Consider the following 18846-nt stretch of genomic DNA (forward strand, 5'->3'; position numbering starts at 1 on the left):
GCCACAGTAAATGTCAGTGTAATTACAATGACAGGTCATTTTGTTGCTTTGTAAGAAGAACTATCCAATTATTTGTTTCTTCACCTTGCAAGCTGAAACTTAAAATAAAAGCTAAAAATAAACAGATCTCAAACAACAGGAGAGTAAAATGGCAAATTAAGTTTTAAATCTTAATTGTTTCACCTAGACAGCAATATGATTAAATGGAGATCAAATGGAGACTTGAGACAAATTGAGACAGCTTTTCAGATTTTCAGAGAACCCCAGTATGTCACAAATGGGTCCTATAGAGTTTCAAAAGGGATCGCAACAATATCTCAGTATGAATACTAGTATGAAATTAAAAGTCAGAGAATTCAATAAGAAATCCAATTAGACCTAAGATATCTGAGCTATGCAATCCACATTAATGTTGTAGCTCTACACTCTTACGGAGAAACATCTGAAGCAAAGTTAAGAGTTCAACTAAATTTAACTGAGAGCTTCAGTAAGTCTGCTGAGCTATGAAAACATTACAATTTTCCTTTCGGACGATGTGAGGGCCAGTCACCTGATCCACTAAAATGCACTGTGCCTAAGTACAGTACATCACTGATGGCCTGCATTATCAGCAGTATGCACCTGCTATAAATGCAATGCTTTTCATCTTGTATTTAATACAAACCTAAACAGTCATAAAATCAGTGAGGTCACAAACATCTAGCCACACAGTTCACCATCAAGCCTCCATGGCAGCTCATAACTGACTGTAATTAAGCTTTGAAATACTTATGTGCTGGTGAAATGTGCAAGTCTCAGCAGAGAACAATTAACTTTAAATCACATACATAACCACATACTGCCCTCACTCTTAAAGAATAAAAGAATCACACAGTCCACACACAAAAGCAAGCCAGCAGAATAGGCGCCATTGAAACAAACACTGATTAACATACCAGAAAAATCTAAATCATACAAATCATGGCCATTATCATGTTGGCAAACAACATCAAACAAGAATGACAATAAACAAGAATAATGATGCATAATGGCTGTTTAAACAAGTGGGAGGAGCCAGTTGTTCCACTGCACGTGGTCATCAGCATAAAACTCAACAGTCTTGTGACAGCTGTGTACACACTTCAAGTTAACCTCTAATTAGCAGATTCATTACATTTCTCTGCCTGTATCACACAGCTCACTTGAGCATGTCAACATCTAATTAGGAGATGTCTTTCATAACCATCCTATGCTTTCATATTACCGTTTCATATTTTCGGAGGCTTATTGTTGATAAGCAAAGCCGCCTGTGAAGTCCTGTGAGGTCCTTCATTTCTGTGGCTGTGCGCTAATCCATTTCTATCAGGAAGACTCGCAGACTTGAGTGAAATTTAAGATGACATTTATTTGATGAATATAAAACAGAAATGTAATGTATCTCTTTGGCGTAAGCCCCGTCTGGCGGTCCGAAGAAGTTGTACTCGGAACCATCATATCCTGCCGGAGATAGGAGGCAGAGGCGAGGAGCCTACCCCCATGCAGGACGGGACTCAACTGGTGGTGGAGGTTGCCATGTTAGCACACTGAAACAGCAATGTGATAGATTGTGAGCAGACATTTAAAGCATTGGCTTACATGTGATTGGCTAGGAGTTACCTAGCTAATGGTGCGATGATGTACAGCTGCTAGTCTTCCTGCTAGAACTCCAGTGTGAAGTAATCAGTGTTGAGAAACATTACTTTTAAAAGTAACACATTTTAAGGACAAATTAAAGGTTATTTAAAGGTATATTAAAATATAATAAAAGTATATATTGTGTTTACATGCACACCAATATTCTGATAACTTTCCAAAAATCAGCATATTTAAAAAATAAGAACGTGCAAGAAAACCACATTTACACAACACTTGAAATCATCCTATTATTCTCTGCTTTTGACATCCAAACGTAAACTGGCATGCGCACAACACTTGTACACATTGGATAAGCCAGTAATAATGCTAGTAAAGGTGTTTACATGCAGAACAAAATTGGGGTAACGGGCAAAAATCATGTGCCGTTTATGACCTTACCCAATAAAGGAGTTTACATGATCTTAAACACTGTCGGTTTATTAAGCATGATTGGTGTAAGTTTGTGCATGTAAAATATTTTTGGGCTACCTTTTCTCTCCATCAGCTGTCCAAGCCTCTCTCTTCGGTTAATTCAATACCTATGTATAGAATTTGCTTACAGTGTATACAGCTTCAATAAAGTCAATCGATTAACCAAGTACAGGACCTTATCCAAAGTGACATTGTAAGTTGCTAAAAATGTCTGTTAAATGAATAAATGTAAAGGAGCCAACAATATTAGCAATGCTGCGATACCAAATGTAAAGAGTAAACAAGACTAGTATAAAGCTAGAGCAGTGTAGTGCAAGTGAATTTTTATGAGTGATTAAGACCCTGTTTACACCTAGTATTAAGATGAGTTTCAAGTGATCCGATCACATGTGGTCAGTGCAAAATACAGGTGTAAACGGGGTCTAAAATGTTTTGTGATCGGATCACAAAAACCTTATACGAATGTGGTCAAAAACACACGTCACCACATTGTATTTGAGGTACAAACGCTATCCGTCATGAATGCATCCCGGTCAGCAGCAAAGCACCACCCCTCACCTGTAAATCAACCACTGCACTACAACAAGAGTTTAAACTTTGTCGGTTAAGTGCGGCTTTAAAAAGGAAATAACCGTCCGATCAGAAACTTTTAAAAAGCAGTTAAATACACAAGCGCGAGAACTTCACAGATCTTGTCTGTGTGGCGGGGTGAGTAAGATACAGACACAGTGGTGGGGCGTCAAGCCTTGGAGAGTCATTTATTGAAAATAATAAACATAAAATGTTCATAAATGGAGCAAATAGTGTCCAGGGGGAAAAGTGTCCAAAAAAAAAAAAGGGGATCTGGCAGCCTTGCAGTGTGACAGGGCTCAGTGACGGTCAGGGAAGTGTCCATGGAATGGCCCAGGCATGAGCGGGGTCCGACGGCCGCCAAGCTTCCCTCCTGGTTCCAAGGTGCGTGGGGCGGCGGCATCTTCGGCAGCCTGTCTTCCCAGGCCCACGGCAGGTGAAAGGGGAAAGCAGCCCAGCCTCTAGCTTGTCGACCGCAATCCGTTCTGTCCTCCCCAGCGACACATCTAACTCGCGCCAGGGGTCCGAGGAGCGGGTCCGGTGCTGCATCTAACTTGGCTGAGCCCTACGCGCACTGATCCTGGGCCTGTGAGGATGCCAGTGTGGAAAATACATGGAAAATAGAAGCTGGCTCCCCAAGAAGAGGCACGCTCTGCTTTGCAATGGCAGTGTTGATGAGGCTCCATCCAATTCAGATGAGCCTCATCAAACGGCGCCCCAACGAGGCTTATTAATTATGCGCCTCTTCACTTCTCCTGCCCAGCTCCCATCCTGAGCCTGGCTGAAGGACGGCCCTAAGAGGCAGGGCAACGATGACAAGAGGGATGGGCAGGTCGTTCTGACACATCTCATATCAACATGCGAAGACAAAAATGAGAACCATGAACATCTTGAAGCTCTTTTAATATAGGTACTTCACTAAAATAGCAGAGATTTGTTTCATTTGTTTCTCCATCTGGGAGAAATAGCACGCCGGTATTATTCGTGCTTTCTTAGTTTTTTATTATTTTTTGCGGTTTATTATCATGCAGAAATATTGATTGATGTGTGCCGTCATGAAACAGAGACCCTCCGCTCGAAATCCGAATACAAGTGGTCACAGAAGACACATTTAAGTGACCAGGTGTAAAAGCGATGTGTCTCGTCTGACCACATGTGATTGGATCACCCGAGACGCATCTTAACACCAGGTGTAAATGGGGTCTAAATATCAGCAATCCATTTTTGACGCATTGCCTCGCAGTGTAGAAACAGTATCACCTATGTGATGTTTGCTAACGTATGAGGAAATGAGAGGTTTTCAATTGCATTTATCAGTAAATAAATAAACAGAAAATTAACACACATAACTCTTTTTGAAAAAAGCAACTAAAATTATTTACTTGGTTCAGTTTAGATTTAAAGGGACAGAGAGCAAGTTTAGCCATTGGAGCTCAATTTTAACTGCAGTCCCTAGACAAATACTCTATTACAAAAAGATACAAAAGAAAATTATTACGGTGTAAATTCAAAACCTAACATTTTACTTTGTACTTCTAAAACGCATTACCCCCAACATTGGTGGCAGTTCAGGGGAGGCAGAAGGCAGAGAGAGGCTGGTGATGCTAACAGCTAAAAATCTTTTGAAAATTTAACAGAGGGCACAGAGGGGAGACACTGGGCATCAATGTTTCATACTGTCAAACATTGCCTTCTTATTTCTCTAACAAGTGTGGAACCTTGACAAACACAAACACACACATTACAATCAAGAAAGAATTCTGGCATCTCACTCATGCTCTAAATACATATTATTGCTGATCAAATCGAAATTTATAAAAACACTTTAAAAACAGTTAACCACTAAGAACTTCCTAAAATTAATTCTATGTTCTTTTTTCTGTTATTCGCTTCTTTCTAGTTTCCCATTGATGAGCTGTGAGAGGTAAATTGGTAGAGGCACTTAGCGGCGATTTACTGCAAACCCATTAAACACACAAACAGCGTTAAGAAAGTGGAGGCATGGGTCCCTGCCAAGCACCATACCTCACACAACTTTAAATGTTTTAAATTTACCTCTTATTTGTTCCAGCAGCCCCACATGCCCAGCAATAGTTGGAAATACATAGGGTAAACACAAAAAGAGAGCACAGGGTACAAAGAGAAAGGACATACATACCACTAGCGGGAGACGTAGCAATCAGGATTTGGGGTACGTGGTGATAGTGCATGCTTTTTTTCAGTTGAATAGCTAATGCAAACTACTTTTGTTGTCATGACAAGCCTTATTCACCAAAACATTGAAGAACTATGCCCTTGCTTTATGGATTTGTGTGGAAAATACCAATATGGACAGACACCAATATCTAGCAAATCTTTCTCTCAGTCTGAGATTCACTCTCACGGACACGCACAAAATTCCATTTCACCAAGCCAAATTGCTGTGCAATGGCACTGCTTTGAAGGAGAATGCTCGGAAAGTCTAGAGGTGAAGAGCTCAGATATGGGAGTAGAAAGAAAAAAGAGAGAAAGAGAATGAGGGACAATAAGAACTTGAGCAAGATATGACGAGAGCATTAGACTGTTCTTGGCAGGTCTAGCAGCTCTGGTACTGAGACTGATAGATCAGATGTAATTGACAATTAGCTTTATGACACACTGAATTACAGGCCTTCTAATAGTGCCAGAGACACAGGAAATGTTCCTTCATGCCACGGTCAAAATCACTGAGATCACATTTTTCCCCATTCTGATGGTAGATGTGAACATTAATTGAAGCTCCTGATCCATATCTGAATGATTTTATGCATTTTACAATTGGCTGATTAGATAATCGCATGAAAATGTACGTGTACATGTGTTCCTAATAAAGTGTTCAGAGAGTGTATATTTATATTTTGATGACTTAATGTGAGGCATATTCCATATAATGGTAAAGTAAAATTTTCCACTTAAGTAAAAGTTGTTAGAAGTTGAGACAGATGTTTTCTTTAGTAGACTGTTTGATTTAAATCCTTCATTTCACAATGTTTACTCACATTTGGTGCTTGACGAGTGTAGACTCTGGACCCTGCCCATGACCCTCTGATAAATAATGATTCCACTAGCCAGTGTAATTTACAGGTGAGTCAGCATATGCGAGACTGTGTGTGCGTGTTTGTGTATTTGCTCTCCACTGCAACCCCTTTCACTGATAGATAGAATAAGTGTGTGCTCTTTTTATACCATGTAACTCTTGGCTCCATTTTGCCGTCCTATGAAGAATTACCCTCTGAAAGCTTATGAAACCTGTGTGTGTGTGTGTGTGTGTGTGTGTGTGTGTGTGTGTGTGTGTGTGTGTGTGTGTCCTACATCTTTTATCTGACTGCATCCTCAGCCCTCAGCACTGCCAGGTATGTCTTTAGCAAAGCTATGAGAAGCTCACCTGACCAAATTTTATTTATTTTATTACAAATAAGTGCAAATAAGTAGCATTATCCATGAACCGAGGAAGAATGGGAAGGGCATCATGTTGCCCATTCTACTGTATGGTGGGAAGACCCGTACTAGAAGTACGTACTCTCCATTTTCAGATTTTCACAACAATTTTACCATTATTTTTTTTTTTTACTACATTCATCAAGCTCAAACATTCTACTCTGTTAACAAAGTTATTATGATAAAATTGCATATAATATATAAAAAAATATATAAGTTTAAAAGTATAAGTATCAATGACTACAAACCAACATATGGGCCATAACTAGCTAGCTCCTACTGAATGGTAAGCTTAGTTTAGGCATAATCTCAAACCCTATTATTTATTTTGTCATAACAGGTTGTAACATGGTTTTGAGCCTGATTTGTGTGTGTGTATATCATTTCCTGATGGTTAAGTTCTGGCCAGACTCGAACCTGCATCCCCACTCATATGAGTGCATGTGTGTTCCTGCTAAGCCGTGGCTCTGGCAATATTAATTATCATATTATTCTGAATAATAAGTTGTTTACCAGTTAATAATGATCTGGACTGCTTTCTACATAATTGCCTTCTGCAAAGATTTTCACTGATGTATTTTTGACATGCTGAAGAATCTTCCAACTCCAAGCAACAAACACTACCTATTTCTTCATTTGATTACTTTGTTTAGCTTGCTTCTAAGCCATCGATTGCATTTACTTCCTGATGGGTTTATTTTATTTAGTTTTTGTGTTGTAGATAGTATTTACAGGGCAAAATGGCCCCTGAAGAGGGAACGATAAATCTAAGTTGGCAAGGCAACAATAAATAGAACAGTGATCAAAGCATTTGGTGGACTGTGCGTCTCTGTTAGGCCTGCTAGGGGCTCAGGTCCCCGGAGCTGCGGTCTTCCAGGCCCTTAGAATACAATGCTCTGTCTTATTCAAAAACACAAAGGCAGAGTTGGACTATTAACTACTCTGGAAACAAATGCAAAACATCACCATTTACGCTCTCGTTTTAAGACTTTCTTTTTGTGATGCCACTGTTCCCTGAACTCTTTCTTTGACCTATGGGAAACATCCATTCATCATACCGTATTATAAAAACTAGGCATGGCAGCTCCATGTACAGCCTGTGATAAATATAGACAAGACTGCTCTCTCTCTCTTTCTTTCTTGCTTTCTCTCTTCTCAACCTTCCTCTACTTGCTCACAGTGAGCTAATGAGGAAGAGGAACAGAGATATAGAGACACCAATATGGTGTGTGTGCATAAAAAAAGGGAAAGAGAGACTTGAACAAGGTGGCATATGAAGGTGCAACAGAGAAATTAAATTTAATGGCCTAAATGAAATGCTTCAGGCAGGACAATGGTTATTTTTCCTGTCCTTAATTGCATTAAAAGCACTAAGTACAACTGAGTGAACCAAACACACCAGGGCCCAGCTGATGTTACTAAGGAGGGCTATAATACCTGGTTGCGGTTTCTTGCCTAGTTTCCTTGATTTCCCAGTTCTGGTCACCTCAGCAGAGTGACCACTCTCCTCCTCTTGGGACCGTCCTTGGTGGACCGCATCCCGGCAGCCGATGCGATGGCATTGGGGACTCAGGGTGCTGGTGTGAAGTTTTTTACTGGCCAAAAGAGCAGCAAATTTATTACGGCCAAATCAGAAATCTGCATTGCGGCTTGGAGCGTTCAAACTGGTCACCACGCCAGTCATCGCCAAAGAACTATTGACATGCAAAATCTCAATAGCACCATTATCTGAATTATGACTCACTGGATCAGGCACGGTATTCCAGATTGCCCTGTTGAATAAATCGCAGCACTTGATCAGCTGGACGACATGGATGAAGAAGAAAAGCAAATAACATCATCAATCCTAGATTGTGCCATCCCTCTATGCCTGCCTAGCTGCCACCAGACACAACTATGGATCTCACACGAGTGCCTGGATTTGGTGTGAGAGCGGAAGCGAGTCAAACACATCAACTTTGAGCAATACCAACAGCTGTGCAGAGAAGTCCGAAAGATGATGAAGGCTGAACAAGAAGCCTATTGGAATAAGTTAGTGGCTGACCTCGAGGAAACAGCATCCAGGCATGAATATCAAGTCTTGTACCAGACAAGTTGAGTGGACGAAGCAAATCAACAAATGACAACATAAAGACGATGGATGGAACCTTCGTTAGCTCATCCAGAGAGCGTCTACAGTGATGGAAGGAGCTCTTCGAAGAACTACTCAACCATGATTCACCGCACAGATTGACAGCAGAGTCAACACCCATCGACCCACCTGAGAATCCACTCTTCGATGGCAAGCCAACTGTTGACGAAATGAGAACCGCCATAAAATCGCTGAAGAATGAAATGGCTCCTGGATTAGACTAAGTCACCGTCAAAGCGATCAAAGCCGGAGGAGAAGTCTTGTTAAATCGGCTTCACATGCTCCTACAACTGATTTGGCACTCAGAACACATTCCATTAACGTGGAAGGCCGTTATCGTACCAATTCTGAAGACAATTGGGAATACAAAAACTATTGTGGGATCAGTCTACTCTCCATTATCATTAAGGTGTTCATGAAGATCGTTCAATCCAGTCTGAAGAAATATTGCGAGCAGATGAGACGAGAAGAACAAGCCGGATTCAGGCCAAATTGGGGCTGCTGCGATCAAATCTTTTCTATTTGTCAGTTGATGAAGAAAGAATTCGATGTGGGAAGCATACCATCATCATCTTTATTGACTTCAGATCAGCGTTCGACTGCGTCCATTGGCCAGCCATGTGGAGGACATTGGAGGCAGAACACATGCCTCAGAAGATCATCAAACTCCTTCAAACATCATACGATGGCTCGTCCAGCAGCCATATTTGAAGACACGGACACCGAGGCTACCGACATCCTCTATGATATTGCCCGAATTGCCCAACCGTACAGTCTGTAGATTAAACCAGACAAAACCAAAGTCCTGACAATGGATGGATTGATCACACGGACTGGGAGATGTTCTTTTACGACATCGATCTTTACGCTGATAGCGTAATGTGTTTCATCAGAATGTGCGTAGAGGACGTGGTTCCGACCAGAACAATACGGATCTATCCGAATCAGAAACCATGGATAAATAAAGATGTTCGCATGGCACTTAATGCGCGGACCTCCGCTTTTAATTCCGGGAACGCGGAGGAGCATAAACAAGCCAGTTATGCCCTCCGAAAAACTAACAGAACCGCAAAACGCCAGTACAGGAACAAGATTGAAGGACAGTTTAACACCACCAACTCTAGAAGCATGTGGCAGGGAATTAACATCATCACGGACTTTAAAGGGAATAAAAACTCCGCCATGAACACCGCTGCCTCTCTCCCGGATGAGCTAAATACTTTTTATGCTCGTTTTGAGGGAAATAACACCGCCCTCGCGGAGAGAGCTCTCGCGGCTGAAGCTACAGAGGTTAGTTCACTCTCTGTCTCTGTAGCGGATGTAACTTGATCCTTCCGACGGGTGAATATCCGCAAAGCCACGGGCCCAGACGGCATTCTGGTCCGCGTCATCAGAGCGTGCGCGAACCAGCTGGCTGGTGTTTTTACGGACATTTTCAACCTTTCCCTCTCCTTGTCTGTAGTCCCCACATGTTTTAAAACATCCACCATTGTGCCTGTTCCAAAACAATCAAAAATAACTTGCTTGGGCCTGGGTAGCTCAGTGGTAAAATACACTGGCTACCACCCCTGGAGTTCGCTAGCTTGCTAGTTCGAATCCCAGGGCATGCTGAGTGACTCCAGCCAGGTCTCCTAAGCAACCAAATTGGCCCGGTTGCTAGGGAGGGTAGAGTCACATGGGGTAACCTCCTCGTGGTCGCTATAATGTGGTTTGTTCTCGGTGGGGCGCATGGTGAATTGAGCGTGGTTGCCGCGGTGGGTGGCGTGAAGCCTCCACACGCGCTATGTCTCCGTGGCAACGCGCTCAACAAGCCACGTGATAAGATGCGCGGGTTAACTGTCTCAGACACGGAGGCAACTGGGATTCGTCCTCCGCCACCCGGACTGAGGCGAATCACTATGCAACCATGAGGACTTAGAGCGCATTGGGAATTGGGCAATCCAAATTGGGAGAAAAAGGGGAAAAATCCCCCCCCCCCCCCAAAAAAAATAACTTGCTTAAATGACTGGTGTCCTGTTGCTCTGACTCCCATCATCAGCAAATGCTTTGAGAGACTAATCAGAGATTACATCTGCTCTGTGCTGCCTCTCTCTCTTGACCCGCTGCAGTTTGCTTACCGCAACAACCGCTCCACTGATGATGCCAATACACACTGCTCTCTCCCACCTGGAAAAAAAAGAACACTTATGTGAGAATGCTGTTTGTAGACTACAGCTCAGCATTCAACACCATAGTGCCCTCCAAGCTAGATGAGAAACTCCGGGCTCTGGGCTTAAACAGCTCGCTGTGCAGCTGGATCCTGGACTTCCTGTCAAGCAGACGCCAGGTGGTTAGAATAGGCAGCAACATCTCCTCATCACTGACCCTCAACACTGGAGCCCCGCAGGGCTGTGTTCTCAGCCCACTACTGTATTCCTTGTACACACATGACTGTGTGGCAACACATAGCTCCAATGCCATCATCAAGTTTGCTGATGACACGACGGTGGTAGGTCTGATCACTGACAATGATGAAACAGCCTACAGAGAGGAGGTGCACACTCTGGTGTCAGGAGCACAACCTCTCCCTCAACGTCAGTAAGACAAAGGAGCTTGTGGTGGACTTCAGAAGAAAAGACAGAGAACACAGTCCCATCACCATCAATGGAGCACCGGTGGAGAGAGTCAGCAGCTTCAAGTTCCTGGGTGTCCACATCACTGAGGAACTCACATGGTCCATCCACACTGAAGTCGTTGTGAAGAAGGCTCATCAGCGCCTCTTCTTCCTGAGACGGCTGAGGAAGTTTGGAATGAACCGCCACATCCTCACACGGTTCTACACCTGCACTGCAGAGAGCATCCTGACTGGCTGCATCTCCGCCTGGTACGGCAATAGCACCGCCCACAACCGCAAAGCACTGCAAAGGGTGGTGCGAACTGCCAGACACATCATCGGAGGTGAGCTTCCCTCCCTCCAGGAAATATATACAAGGCGGTGTGTGAAAAAAGCTCGGAGGATCATCAGAGACTCCAGCCACCCAAGCCATGGGCTGTTCTCACTGCTACCATCAAGTAGGCGGTATCGCAGCATCAGGACCCGCACCAGCCAACTCCATGATAGCTTCTTCCCCCAAGCAATCAGACTTCTGAACTCTTGATCTCCCACGATCAAAATACATCAGCACTGCACTTTATTACCCTTACTCTTATATCTCACACCGGACTGTCATAAATTATATTATTATTATATTATATTCTCTCTTAACAACTGACTATCAGCCGACAGCCTGAATGTCAATACAGTACAATACTGTACATTCTATATATACTATATACACTTTTTTTTATATATTTTTATTTTTTATTTTTATTGAATAATGTGCATCTATATAGTGCGTATTGTATACTGTACAGTGTATGTTATTATTTGTATATTGTTGAGTGTAATTATGTATATATCAGATGTTTAAATTGTACTGTGTTCATTTGATGTTATTGTAAATTGGTATATGTCTCATCACTGTCACGACTGCTATGTTGATCGGAACTGCACCCAAGAATTTCACACACCATTGCACTTGTGTATATGGCTGTGTGACAAAGTGGTTTGATTTGATTTGATTTGGATTGCAGGCCAATGTTCACCTCGATGGGGTCCAAATCAAACAAGTGCAAGAATTCAAATATTTGGGATCCCTAGTTCAGGAGAGGAAAGTGGCACCTGCCACCGAATTCCACAGTAGAATCGGCCAGGCAACAGCAGCATTCGCGTCGCTCAAGTAGTGCCTATGGAAAAAGAACCATATCTCCATCAAGACTAAAATACGTCTTTTCCGGACACTGATCCTGCCAGTTCTTATATATGGCTCCGAAACATGGACCCTGCTCAAGTCAGACCTGAACAAACTTGAGGTCTTCCAAATGCAATGCCTGCGGCAGATCCTGGTAGTTTCCCTTCGGGACCAACTTCGAAACGAGACCATCTGTACAGAATGTGATAAATAACCAACAACTGAAGAGGCGATTCAATCGAGATGGCTGAGGTGGTTCGGGCACGTCTGCCGAATGAACACCAACCGGATACCATATCAGCTTCTCTGGCGTCAACGACCAATGGATTGGAGAGTGCAAAAGTCTGCACCGAAGAAGACCTGATACAAGCAAATCGAAAAAGACTTTAAACACCAGCAAATCAACCCCTATGATGCCAAGGCCATCACCATGGATCGACAAGCATGGAAAGGCAATATGAATGAGGTTCGAAGTCCAGCGGCACCCAAAGCAGCGTACGGACTCCGGAGGCAACCCCAGCAATTCGCCAGCTAGGGATCAAAGAAGAAAGAAAGAAAGAAAATACCTGGAGAAAGCTATCTGTTTACATTCTCATTCAGTTGTTTGGCTGGCACATGACCACTCAGAAGTATGATACCTGCTTGCCATAGTAGTAGAAAGGGAACAATAAAAGTCCATTTCACACTTTTAATAGCTCTCTACTATTATATAATGAAATATTTGTGATTCATATAGTGATAAAAAAAAAATATTTTTGTACGAATACATGGTTACTTCTGAACGCCCATCATTGGAGAAAGATGGTTTGTGGCAGCAGAATGGTAGTTACGGCATCCGCCGTACTAACTGGGGCACAACCCATGTATCGTTCATTTTTTATCCATGTCCAGAAAACCCAGGGTAATACCATGGTACGTTTTGGTACTCTTAAGTGGGTTTTAGTATCAGGAGCCAGGCCCTCTATCTCCTCTTCACTACTTTCCTAATTTCTCATTAAATACATCCATCCCACTCAATTGCTCCTTCTTTCTTTCTCTCAGGCTCTGAACATTGTGATTTTCTTCATATATTTTCATATATCTCCTACGCTATAACCCATTTATCATTCACACAACATGAAACAGTAATCAAAATAAACCACAATACTGCATAAGCAATTTAATCAAAGTCTCCTCTTTTCCCATCTCTCCATGGTAACAGCTCATTGCAGTGCAAATTCGTAATTTCAAATACGACTGCTATTAAGCATCGCTCTCCCCCTCTCTTGTTCGCCCTCTCTATCCTTCCCTAATGTAAACAAACAGAGGCAGACTTCTGTTAAGCTGCACAGCTGAAAGCCCCGCCCCTCTCGTAGCTACAAGGCCCGTTGAGTATTCCAGCAACTCTTTGGAATCTTCAAACAACAAAGATAAACAAGTGTTCCAATTAATAATTAATTACCACTTAGACACTCAACTGCTTCTGTACTCTCCATGGGGAATGACTCAAAAACGTAAGGACACACACACACACACACACACACACACACACACACACACACACAAATATAGACAGGGAAGAGAGGTCAACAGACAGGAAACAGAACACATATATGTTATGTTCACAGTCAGCGGGTGCATCTGAAAGCTAAGCCTGCTAACTTCTGCCTGACTGCTCTGTCAGTCAATGACTTAACCGGAATTTCTTATCACAATTGACATTGTTATTTAAAAAAAAAAAAATCTAAAATCAAATCATCAAGTTCATCTTCAAACCTGACAGCTGCTTGGAATGCTTTTTTTTTTTTTCGTTTTTTTAATTTTTCCAGCATAGACAGAGCACATTGCAATTGATAAAAAGTGTCTCAAGACATAATTTTAAAAGTTTTAATAGAACTGTTCTTGACTTGATATGGTGTTCAGTCTAGTGAATGTTTACATAGAAAAAACAATAAAAAAAAAAATAGAATAGCAGACAGAATAGGGCTGGGCGATATGGCAAAAAAAAAGACTTTTCATCTTAATAGTTTTCAGCAGATGTTTGACATTTTCAAGATGATAACTGGATGCCACTTGCAGAAATTAAACATGCAACATAGTGAGGACTAGGGCTGTAATGATACACGAACCGCAACCGAAATCGCGATACAAACATCCACGATCCCGTGTCGCGGTTCGAGAAGACCGAACCACGACACATGCCCCTCTCCAACTCCAGCAGCCTGTCTTTAGTTACAGATGCAGTCCCTTGAGCTCTTTACACACACTACAATAAAATTAGGGTGACCATAACCCTAATTTTGGTCCTCTTTTTCAGACCTTAAAAAAGCGTCCGGCCGGGATTTCTAAATTTGCGAAAATGTCCGGGATTCGGCTTTAGTTGCATTATGATGTGCATCTGGTCTAATACTTCATTGTGTGCGCACACATATTTGCATTGCTTTAACCCCTCTTTGTAAGTCCCGCCTTCTCGCACACCAACTGGTAGATTATAAGAGGCTTGCAGCAACTATTGGCCAAATTCCTGCCTGTCAATCTCTCCACGAATGCGTGAAGCACTGTTGTGTTCGGCATCAAACAGTTGCTTGACAGTAGCAGCAAATGACAGCTGAGTGGAAACAATGCCCAAACGAAAGTGCAAATTTACAGAAGATTTGCACAAACAATTCCCATGCTTTCGTCCAGGTCGAGATCCATGGGAAGCAGAATGTACGACATGTAAAGCTGGCACTTATGTGTAAGTTGCTAATAAAGGTGCAAGTGATTTAGAAGCACACATTAGCTCTGCGAAGCATAAAGGGTCAGCAAAAGGTAAAAGTTCATCAGGTAAATTAACGGACTACTTTTTGCAACCAGTTAAAATTATCACATTGCTTCATTTTCCATGGCCATTCAAAATAATAGTAACAGTAAAGGAAGGTACGCTCATGGCATCAAATATTTTATTTTAGTACATGGACATTCAAAATGATGTTGGAAATTTTTATTTATTTATATATATTTATGTTATGCTAATAGAGTGTCTTTTTCACTCTATTAAAGTTTGCATTCATAGTAACACTGTTTTGAACACTGTTTATTCCACCCAATCCCCCCCCCCCCAAAAAAATTAAATAAATATCGAGGTATGAACCGAACCGTGGCTCAAAAATCGAGGTGTGAACCGAACCGTGGATTTTGTGTATCGTTACAGCCCTAGTGAGGACCTGTGACAACAATGTAGTATGTGAATGATTTTAACAAGGCTTTCTTCCATATTAGGGCCAATTTATTCTTTGTATTTTCTACTTCTTTTATTATTGACACTTGTATTTTTGAGTTGCTTTTCATTCTTTTACTCTGCTCATTTTAATTGTCAATTTTACATTTTTTTCATGAATCACTTGATATGAAATGTTAAATAAATGCATTTAAACAGCAATTACAATCACGGGAAACAATGTATCATGCACTCAAATTTAATAGTTGTGTACAAATGTGGCTGTATCGATTCTGGTGCACAGCTTACTGCGTGTTGATTAAATTTTTACATTTATTCATTTAGCAGACGCTTTTATCTAAAGTGGTTAAGACAAAAACATTCCGGTGCGGTTGCCAGATATTAAATACTGGAATCATTATATATGACTAAGATGTTGTATTTTCATTATCTAGTGTCTACCATCAAACCTTTTGGTGACCATGGCAGAAGTATCCAAAAACCCACAACATTTAATGCTTTAATATTTACTCACAATTGTGTTTTCAAATTAGCCTAATTTGGCATGAAACCCTGGCAACACTGCTCACACGCTGCAGCTGCTTTGGGGAAGAGAGAGCGAGTATTCTAAATATTCTAAAAGTATATTAATTTTAAAACTTAAGAATTCTAAAAGTACAGCTGAATACAGGTGCTTGAAAACATAACAGGGGCTGAATACAGTTACTACATTTTTGTATTATGTATACCTAACACCGTTACATGTACTCCCTTGTAAATAGTACATAAATAAACAGCAATGGTGTTGATGTCGAAATTGCTGTTGTGTTCAGTCTATAGCTGTATTGCATTATCAGTGTTGTCTTGTTCGGAACGATATCGTATTAGCCGGATGGCTAGCTAGCTAGCAGCTACCTAGCCTCATTACTGGTTTAAATGACAGCAGGACTATGTAGTCGCTAACTAGGTCAAACTTCCTAACAGACTAATTTGTGATTCAGTTAGTTAGCTGTATGTATAACTTTGCCAAACTGCTTGCGTTTTTAGCAACACACCTGATCCGATAATCTATATAGAACATAGGCTAAATATATATATATATATATATATATATATATATATATATATATATATATATATATATATATATATAAAAATTGCAAATAAATATCAATTTCGCTTTATCGCCCAGCCCTAAGACAGACACACTAATGCCATATTTTTGGACTAACAACCATTTTTAGGACTCTAAAACAGGACTGACAACCATATAGCCATAGAGGAAAAGGTGAGTATAAAGGCAGAAGGTACGAGAGAGAGATGGGAAAAAGCCAAGAAAATGGCCTGGAGATATCAAACAGAGGGAACAGAACTGGTCTTAAAACACTCTAACAAGTCCAAAGCAGAATTACAGAATCACCTCAGATGTAAGGAAACAGCCACACTGATCCAATTTATAACTGGCTTTCAACACCAAAGAGAGGAGAGGGAAGAAATAGCCTCTATCAGTACATACTCATTGTGGGAAAAATTGCGACTACACACAAAGCAAAATAACTGCTAATACGTTTCATCACTACTGGAACTCAACAGGAACTAAGAGCTACTCGGAGCACAAATACAGCCAGTTAAGTGTTTATTTGTGGCATAAATATATACAGGACATGTTTAAGAGTGAGATTTTTGATGCAGAAATAAGCAGTATATTAATAACTACCACTGATGTAAAAACATGCTTAATCTTCAAAAACATTTCTAACATTTATCTCACCCTTTAACTCATCTTTTCCATTTATGTTTATTCTTTTAGTTATAGATTTTCTGACTCTATAGAGTGAGAGCTACTTGTGTGTGTGTGTTTTTTTAATGATCAGTATTTGGTCACTTCCACAGGAAGTCCAGGACAAGACTCCAGCACAGGGTGCCTTTCATCTTCTGACATTTTCTGACTCGAAGTCTCTGATGTCACATGTCTCTGTCTTTCCTTACTGACAGGCACTCAGGGATTCTAACAAGCTCTAACTTTAAGAGGATTGGACTGAATGTCGCTGTGGATGTGTCTGAAATAGAGAGCTAGAGACAAAGACAGAATGAAGTGGAACAGAAAGAAAGAAAGAAAGAAAGAAAGAAAGAAAGAAAAAAAGAATCAGAATGAGCTTTATTGCCAAGTGTTCTCAAGTACACAAGTGTGTATAGGAGAAACAAGTGCACACAGAACATTATAGTGAGAAACATAATATAAAACAAGGTAAGAGTATAAACAGACATACAAATAATAGGACATATAACAGAATGACGAATGAACGTGCGAGTGGTAATGTATGTGCAAGGTATGGGTATGTACAGTTATTAAATTAAATATGTGAATTTACAAATGTACATGAGATACTGTATGTATTTACATTATTGCACTATGGGGCAGTCCTGAGACAGTTTAATTGTTCATGAGGAAAATGGCCTGAGGGTAAAAACTGTTCCTGTGCCTGAATGTCCTGGCGCTCAGTGCTCTGTAGCGCCGGCCAGAGGGCAAAAGTTCAAAGAGGGAGTGGGCAGGGTGTGTGGGGTCCAGAGTGATTCTACCTGCACGTTTCCTCACTCTGGACAGGTCTTGGAGGGTGAGCGGGGGGGGGGGGGGGTGCACCAATAATCATCTCAGCAGTCCTGACTGTCTGTTGTAGTTTCCTTCTGTCTGATTTGGTGGCTGAACCAAAACAGACAGTTACAGATGTACACAGGACAGACTCAATGATGGCCGAGTTGAACTGTGTCAGCTGCTCCTGTGGCAGGTTGAACTTCCTCAGCTGGTGAAGGAAGCACAACCTCTGCTGAGCCTTTTTCACAATGGAGCCTATGTGGGTATCCCACTTCAGGTTCTGAGAGATGGTAGAGCCCAAGAAGAATGACTCCACTGCTGCCACAGTGCTTTTCAGGATGTTGGGGGGGTGTGGGGAGGGGGGATTTCTCCTGAAGTCTCCACTGTTTTGAACGTGTTCAGCTCAAGGTAGTTGTGACTGCACCAGACAGCCAGCTGATCAACGTCCCATCTGTATGTAGATTTGTCACCATCGCAGATGAGGCCAAGGTGTCGTCTGTAAACTTCAGGAGCTTGACAGTGGGGTCTTTTGCAGTGCTGTCATTCGTGTACAGGGAGAAGAGCAGTGGAGAGAGAACGCATCCCTGAGGAGCACCAGTGCTAATAGTGACAGTCCTGGATGTAAGGTTCCTGCAGTCTCACTAGCTGCTGCCTCTCAGTCAGAAAGCTGGTGATCCATCGACAGATTGGGGTGGGCACAGAGAGCTGGGTCAGTTTGGTTGAGAGAAGATCAGGCATGATGGTATTGAAGGCTGAACTGAAGTCCACAAATAGTATCCTTGCATAAGTTCCAGGTCTGTCGAGGTGCTGCAGGATATAATGCAGTCCCATATTGACAGCATCATCCACAGACCTGTAAGCAAACTGAAGGGGTTCCAGTGATGTCCTTCAGGTAGGCCAAAACCAGTCTCTCAAACGACTTCATGACCACAGACGTGAGAGCAACAGGTCTGTAGTCATTAAGTCCTGTGATTTTGGGTTTTTTGGGGACCCGAATGATGGTGGAGAGTTTGAAGCAGCAGGGAACTTCACACTGCTTCAGTTATTTATTGAAGATATGTGG

At 41.7% G+C, this 18846-nt stretch overlaps 1 protein-coding gene across 1 annotated transcript in view; it reads right to left on the bottom strand.

Annotated features, from left to right (window-relative positions):
- LOC127418497 (transmembrane protein 132C-like) overlaps nucleotides 1-18846 on the bottom strand; it is a 348303-nt gene that overhangs the window by 59987 nt on the left and 269470 nt on the right. The window lies entirely within an intron of this gene.

This window comes from Myxocyprinus asiaticus, chromosome 3, assembly GCF_019703515.2.
Source record: "Myxocyprinus asiaticus isolate MX2 ecotype Aquarium Trade chromosome 3, UBuf_Myxa_2, whole genome shotgun sequence".
NCBI lineage: Eukaryota > Metazoa > Chordata > Actinopteri > Cypriniformes > Catostomidae > Myxocyprinus > Myxocyprinus asiaticus.